The sequence below is a fragment of the Limulus polyphemus genome, unplaced genomic scaffold, assembly GCF_000517525.1.
Source record: "Limulus polyphemus unplaced genomic scaffold, Limulus_polyphemus-2.1.2 Scaffold1363, whole genome shotgun sequence".
Classification (NCBI taxonomy): domain Eukaryota; kingdom Metazoa; phylum Arthropoda; class Merostomata; order Xiphosura; family Limulidae; genus Limulus; species Limulus polyphemus.
In genome coordinates, this window is record NW_013666973.1 from 161,636 (window position 1) to 167,794 (window position 6,159).

General features: G+C 35.1%; 1 long non-coding RNA gene across 1 annotated transcript in view; it reads right to left on the reverse strand.

Moving 5' to 3' along the window:
• Positions 1-2,571: 2,571 nt before the first annotated feature.
• The window catches only part of LOC111086728, a 10,868-nt gene continuing 7,280 nt past the window's right edge, over positions 2,572-6,159 (reverse strand). The window contains exon 2 of the long non-coding RNA XR_002611450.1: positions 2,572-3,244. This is a non-coding gene — a long non-coding RNA (uncharacterized LOC111086728). The remainder of the gene's footprint in view (positions 3,245-6,159) is intronic.

Consider the following 6,159-nt stretch of genomic DNA (forward strand, 5'->3'; position numbering starts at 1 on the left):
TACTTACAGTTTTTACATTCATGTATGATCGTGTTTATATATAAATGTTTAATCTATTTGACATACTTATTGATCTTAGAATTGAAACCTTCAACCAACATTCAAACAGCGTTAATGGTAAGATTTGTATTTACTGTATTTACGGAAGAAGAACATCTGTTAAAATGACACAGAAGTTTTTATCAGGCAGGTGGCAGCACTACCTAAATAGGGATGGCTCGGATTGTTTATCGAAATAGTATCTTAAATATCTCCTCAGTAGGTCATCAGAACTTTACAGTACTATACAGTGTTCCTTTTATAACCATATTTATGTAATGACTGAGTCACACGTCCTAGGAATGTCTGTAAATATCATAACAAAATGTTTGAATTTCTTGTTCTTCTTTCTTCTCCTTATTTTTTATTACATGATAATTCAAAAAACAAAACAATGGTGTCAACCTATTTCACTGAGGTGACATAGCTTCAAACGGAGTATCCGCTTTTATAAGTATTATTATTAACTAGTAGTAATGGAAAAAATTATAATTCTAGTGTAAACAATGTTATCATTACCCCCTGAAGTTAGCTTTCTTACAGAAATTTAGTGTTCCTTTAAAAAGCTTAAGCACAGGGTGAAAGAGGAATTACCAGTCAGTAATATATAAACAATAAATATTACAGTTGGAACCTCATTGTATTTAAAACTTGTTTATAAATACAACCGTCTGATGTCTATTGAAACACTGCATTAAGAAAACAAGTAAAGAATACCTTTTCAAAAAAGGAAGTAAATGTAGGGATGACTGATATCAATCCTCCAAAAACAATGCAAACGTCATCCATTCTATGTAGTTTCCATTGTTTTGAAGGATTGATATTAGCCATCCCTACATTTACTTCCTTTTTTTGAAAAGTTTTTGCTTTACTTGTATCAATATAATGTTGAGGTACGGATTGAAAGATTAGTAAACAAATCTACATAAACAAGAGATAATAGCATGGACATAAATTAGCTCGAATCCAATCGTCGAAGACACTCACACTTTCAGCCGTAGGTACGTTATAATGCTACCGTCAATCCCGCAATTCGTTGATGGCAGTTGGTGGTGGTGGGTCACCTCTAGTATATAACCCTCGAGCATCTTTGCGCAAAAATTAATAAACAAACATTTTTTGTTCATATAAACAGAGAACGTATTATATGTATACAAAGGCAGTAGCTCTTTATATAGCAGCCTATATGCTCAGTAGACATCAATAGTAGCAGAGCTGTTTTCTCTTAAAACTGCTTGATTACATCAAACACATATTGTTTATTTACTTTTCTTTCTTTCACCGCGCGTACTTTCTACCTTTTCTCTTTAAAATATTGTATAGGTTCACTGTAAGCCAGTAAATCATTTTGCTAGTAAAGTAGTTTGGTATTTCATCACCAGGTTTTGAATATTTTGTGTAACCAATGTTAAAGAGTTGTTGTTGTTGTTTTGAGAAATTTTTATTTGGACAAACTATTTTATGCCTAAATGCTTTCTCTCGGCTTCACAATACTTCTGAAAGAGGATCGGGACAATGATGTGTTTTCAGTTACATGTTTTGAAATCAATTTTGTTTATTTATTTGTTGTTAAGCGCAAAATTACACCTTGAGCTAATTGTGCTGTGCCCATCACGAGTATCGAAACCCGGTTTTTAGCGGTGTAAACCGTCAGGCTTACCGCTGAGTCACTGGGGGGTTTAAAATTAAAAGAATTGAACTAAAAATATCGAATTTAGGTATATTTACTACACTACACTAAAAAAGTCAATTAACTTAACCCGAGCAAATATCTGAAGAACAAACAAATTATTAAGTTAAAAAGAACCTGTTTAAATGAAACTTTTTCTTCTTTATTTGGTGTATGAAAAGTATTTTAGTTTGAAGGACAAACTCACGTAATTATACATACAACACTGAAAACCAAGGACAACAACAAGAGCCTGAAATTCTTGTTAGTTTGTTTTTCGTATTATCTGTTTATCTATATACGTTATTATTACCCATGCATATAATGACAACATTGACCTCTTTCAATGTGCACCTAAATAAGCGATTGGTTTTGTAGAGAACTATTTCCGAGGTGTTGGAATTTTTAAAGGGAATAACTTTCTTTTTATGTACTTGCGTCCCCCCTCCCTTCTTTGGTGGCTCAGCAGTGAGCTTAAGAGCTTACAACGTTAAAATAAAGAGTTAGAATCCTGCGATGGGTACCTACGCTAATGGCCTATTGTGTAACTTTGTGGTAAAAAAAGGGGAAGAATATTATATAGTTTCTTATTATCACAATACAGTACATTATTTCACTTTAAAACGCCCACCCGCTGCTTCAGCTATAAGTCTGAGTGCTTATAACGTTAAAAATTTGCTTTCGATACCCGCGGTGAGCAGAGCACAGATAGCCCATTGTGTAGCTTTGTGATGAACAGAATGATCAAATGACTTCTGGATAGTTGTTAAAATGCTTGAAATAAAAGAAACCAAAATTATACAATTCTTAGATAACAGCTGTAGGTTTTTTTTATTAAAATTAATTATAACCTTTTTCAAACGTTTGCAGCTTGTTAATTATTCACTTTATTTGATTTATAGTATTTAATGCAAGACTGCTAACCAATTATCACTGGTGGTGGCGGTTTTTATAGGTCTAATCAATTAGTTTTAATTCTAAATCTTAATTCAACAAATACTAGCTCACTTATCAGGGGGTGACATAAGAGGCCAGATTGGAACATCGACTCCACTTTTTTAATCATCAGGGGTCCTAAGGGCATATGCTAGGTTTGGTGACAATCGGTCCAGGATTTTCGTAAATTATAAGCAGACACGCACAGGCAACTTTCTTCAAATAATGATTTAGGTAACAAGGTTTTGAGTTCAATGTTTGTACAGGCAATGTTTTTAAAAAAATATTTGTCCTCAACTTAGATGGTGCACATATGTTAATGGTTTCATCTGATATTTTTAAATTTATACTTTAAAGTTATTTTTCTTTTATTAGAAGATTTTCCTCAAGCGAGTAAGACCATTGCAATAACCATATGCAAAAGAAAGAAGAGTTGAATATCGTGTTGGAATGTCCCAATAACACTGTTAATATATTTAACAGTTGTTCTACTTCTGTCTTTATTTTCTTACTCGACAGCAGTCTCACTATCTGCCCCTTGCTTCGTCACACTTTCCATGATAGAAGGCTTCATGATTCGTCAGTTTTATCATCATATGGCTATAAAATTGTGAAAAACATGTGTATTTGATTATCTGATTTCACTTAAAGCTGCACACGGTGGATCAGCGGTAATTTTACGGACTTACAACGTTAAAATCTGGGGTTCGATTCCTCGCGGTTAAAATAGCACAGATAGCCTATTATGTAGCTTTGCGCTCGAAACCAACTAAACCAACGTTCAAAGCTGCGCAAGCGCTATTTGCGAATAGTCGTCCCTAACTTTGAATTTATAGACTAGTGGTTGGATTACTTTATTCAGATTCCGTTGCCATTTCTAAGAGAACCGAGTTTTAAAATGGTTTCTGACATTTTGAAGCGTACTTTTCAATTGGAGTTGGCCACTAAAAGGCAAACTCAAAATGACTATCATACATAAAACAGTTTTTTACCCTGTTTAGCCCAGATTGGTAAAGTTTTTACATTTGTTTCGCTTTTTTTTGTTGTTGTTGTTTTGATTTGTCTAATACATGTGCCTATTACTGACATTTGTTGACACTTCTTTTCAAGATGGCCACCAAAATAGATTTAAAACTATGAAGAACAATCTGGGAAAAGAGGGGTTTAAGTTAAAAGCTTGCAAAAATCTATAGAGGATCATTAAAAAATGCTTTAAACATTCTTACCTACGAAAACTTTATTCTCGTTTTTACTTCGTCATACATTTAAAATCTAATAAAAATACCTATTTTAAAAATGTATAAAAAAATCGGTCACTGTAATTAGCTTACTCATAGTTTGTACCTCTGTCAGAAACCTGACGCCACTGGTTCCTAAACATTTTTTTTTCACTGACGACACCCTAACCTACTTACCTTGATTTGCGCGATACCCCTGCTGCCACATGAAATACATTTTTGTGTAGGGAATTTTTATGATGTTAATTATTCTTCGTTTGTTGAAACTGTCGTGACACCCCAAGCAACTTGCCGCGACACACAATTTGGAAACCATTACTTTGAGCACACAACGGGCTAAGCAGACAGGTAAGAAACCCCTGTCTTTCAAAACAGAGGGTAGGAAACTAGTTGGCAGCACCCGCCGCTTGCAATGGCTACTCTCAACCGAATAGCGGGATTGGCTGTCACTCTTATAATTCATTCACAGCTGAATAGTGAAGAGAGTTTGGTATCACCAAATACTGATTGTTTCCATGTTTCAGATTTTCTTTGTTTGTTGTTAAACACAAAACTGCACAATTGGCTATCTGTGCATTTGCCCACCGCGGGTATCGAAACCCGTTTTTTTAGCGTTATAAGGCCTCAGACTTACCGCTGAGCCACCAAATAGCATTCTTTTTTATATTCGCATAAAACTACACAAGGGCTAGATGCGTTTACCATCCCTGATGTTTAACTGATAGAACAGAGGGAAGACTGCTAGTCAACAACATCCAACACCAGCTTTTGGGACGAAAGAATAGAGGGAAGACTGCTAGTCAACAAGATCCAACACCAGCTTTTGGGACGAAAGAATAGAGGGAATACTACTAGTCAACATGATCCAACACCAGTTTTTGGGGCTATAGAATAGAGGGGAAACTGCTAGTGGACAACATCCAACACCAGTTTTGGGGCTATAGAATAGAGGGAAGACTGCTGGTCAACAACATCTAACACCAGTTTTGGGGGCTATAGAATAGAGGGACGACTGCTAGTCAACAACATCCAACACCAGTTTTTGGGGCTATAGAATAGAGGGACGACTGCTAGTCAACAACATCCAACACCAGTTTTTGGGCTATAGAGTAGAGGGACGACTGCTAGTCAACAACATCCAACACCAGTTTTTGGGCTATAAAATAGAGGGAAGACTGCTAGTCAACAACATCCAACACCAGTTTTTGGGATACTCTAATAAAATAGTGGTGTTTTACTTTGTCACTCTCATAACGCATCCATGGTCTCAAAGTGTGGAGCGGGATTTTGTGACGAGATGCGAGCCATGGATACTCAGTCAAGCATGCTAACCATTACACTACACCTAGTCTCCTCGAACCTGAGACCCATGGATCCCCAGTCCGATATGCTTACCATATTTCAATGTGCATTTCCCTGTGATTATTTCTTAAATGGTGGTAGATGTTGTACAACGTATAAATAATTTATGACAATGACAAAATAAAACAATATACATACGTGATAACCCAGGTATGGGACACTCTAGGTAGGATAACCCAGGTATGGAACACCGTGGGAAACTATAGGTAGGATAACCCAGCTATGGAACACCGTGGGAAACTATAGGTAGGATAGCCCAGCTATGGAACACCGTAGGAAACTATAGGTAGGATAACCCAGCTATGGAACACCGTAGGAAACTATAGGTAGGATAACCCAGCTGTTATAACTAGTAAGGTCTGACATATAAATATAGAACATTATTCGAGACATAAAAAGGAGCATGAAAACATAGCGACAGTAGTATAATAACTTAAAGTACAAGTATATGTATATATATAACACTTTTAAATGTATCTGAAGTTTTAAAAAGTATCCTTGTAAACAATCCAAAACGATCAAAGGAACGCAGTGTGAAACTATCACTGTTGACTCTCACTGAGGATACCACATAATTCAGTAATCAGTGTCATCTATATAAATATAATAGTACTGTCTGTTGTATGTTATCTATATAGATATAATAGTACTGTCTGTTGTATGTCATCTATATAAATATAATAGTACTGTCTGTTGTATGTTATCTATATAGATATAATAGTACTGTCTGTTGTATGTTATCTATATAGATATAATAGTACTGTCTGTTGTATGTTATCTATATAAATATAATAGTACTGTCTGTTGTATGTTATATATATAAATATAACAGTACTGTATGTTGTATGTTATCTATATAAATATAATTGTACTGTATGTTGTATGTTATCTGTATCAGTATAATAGTACTGTCTG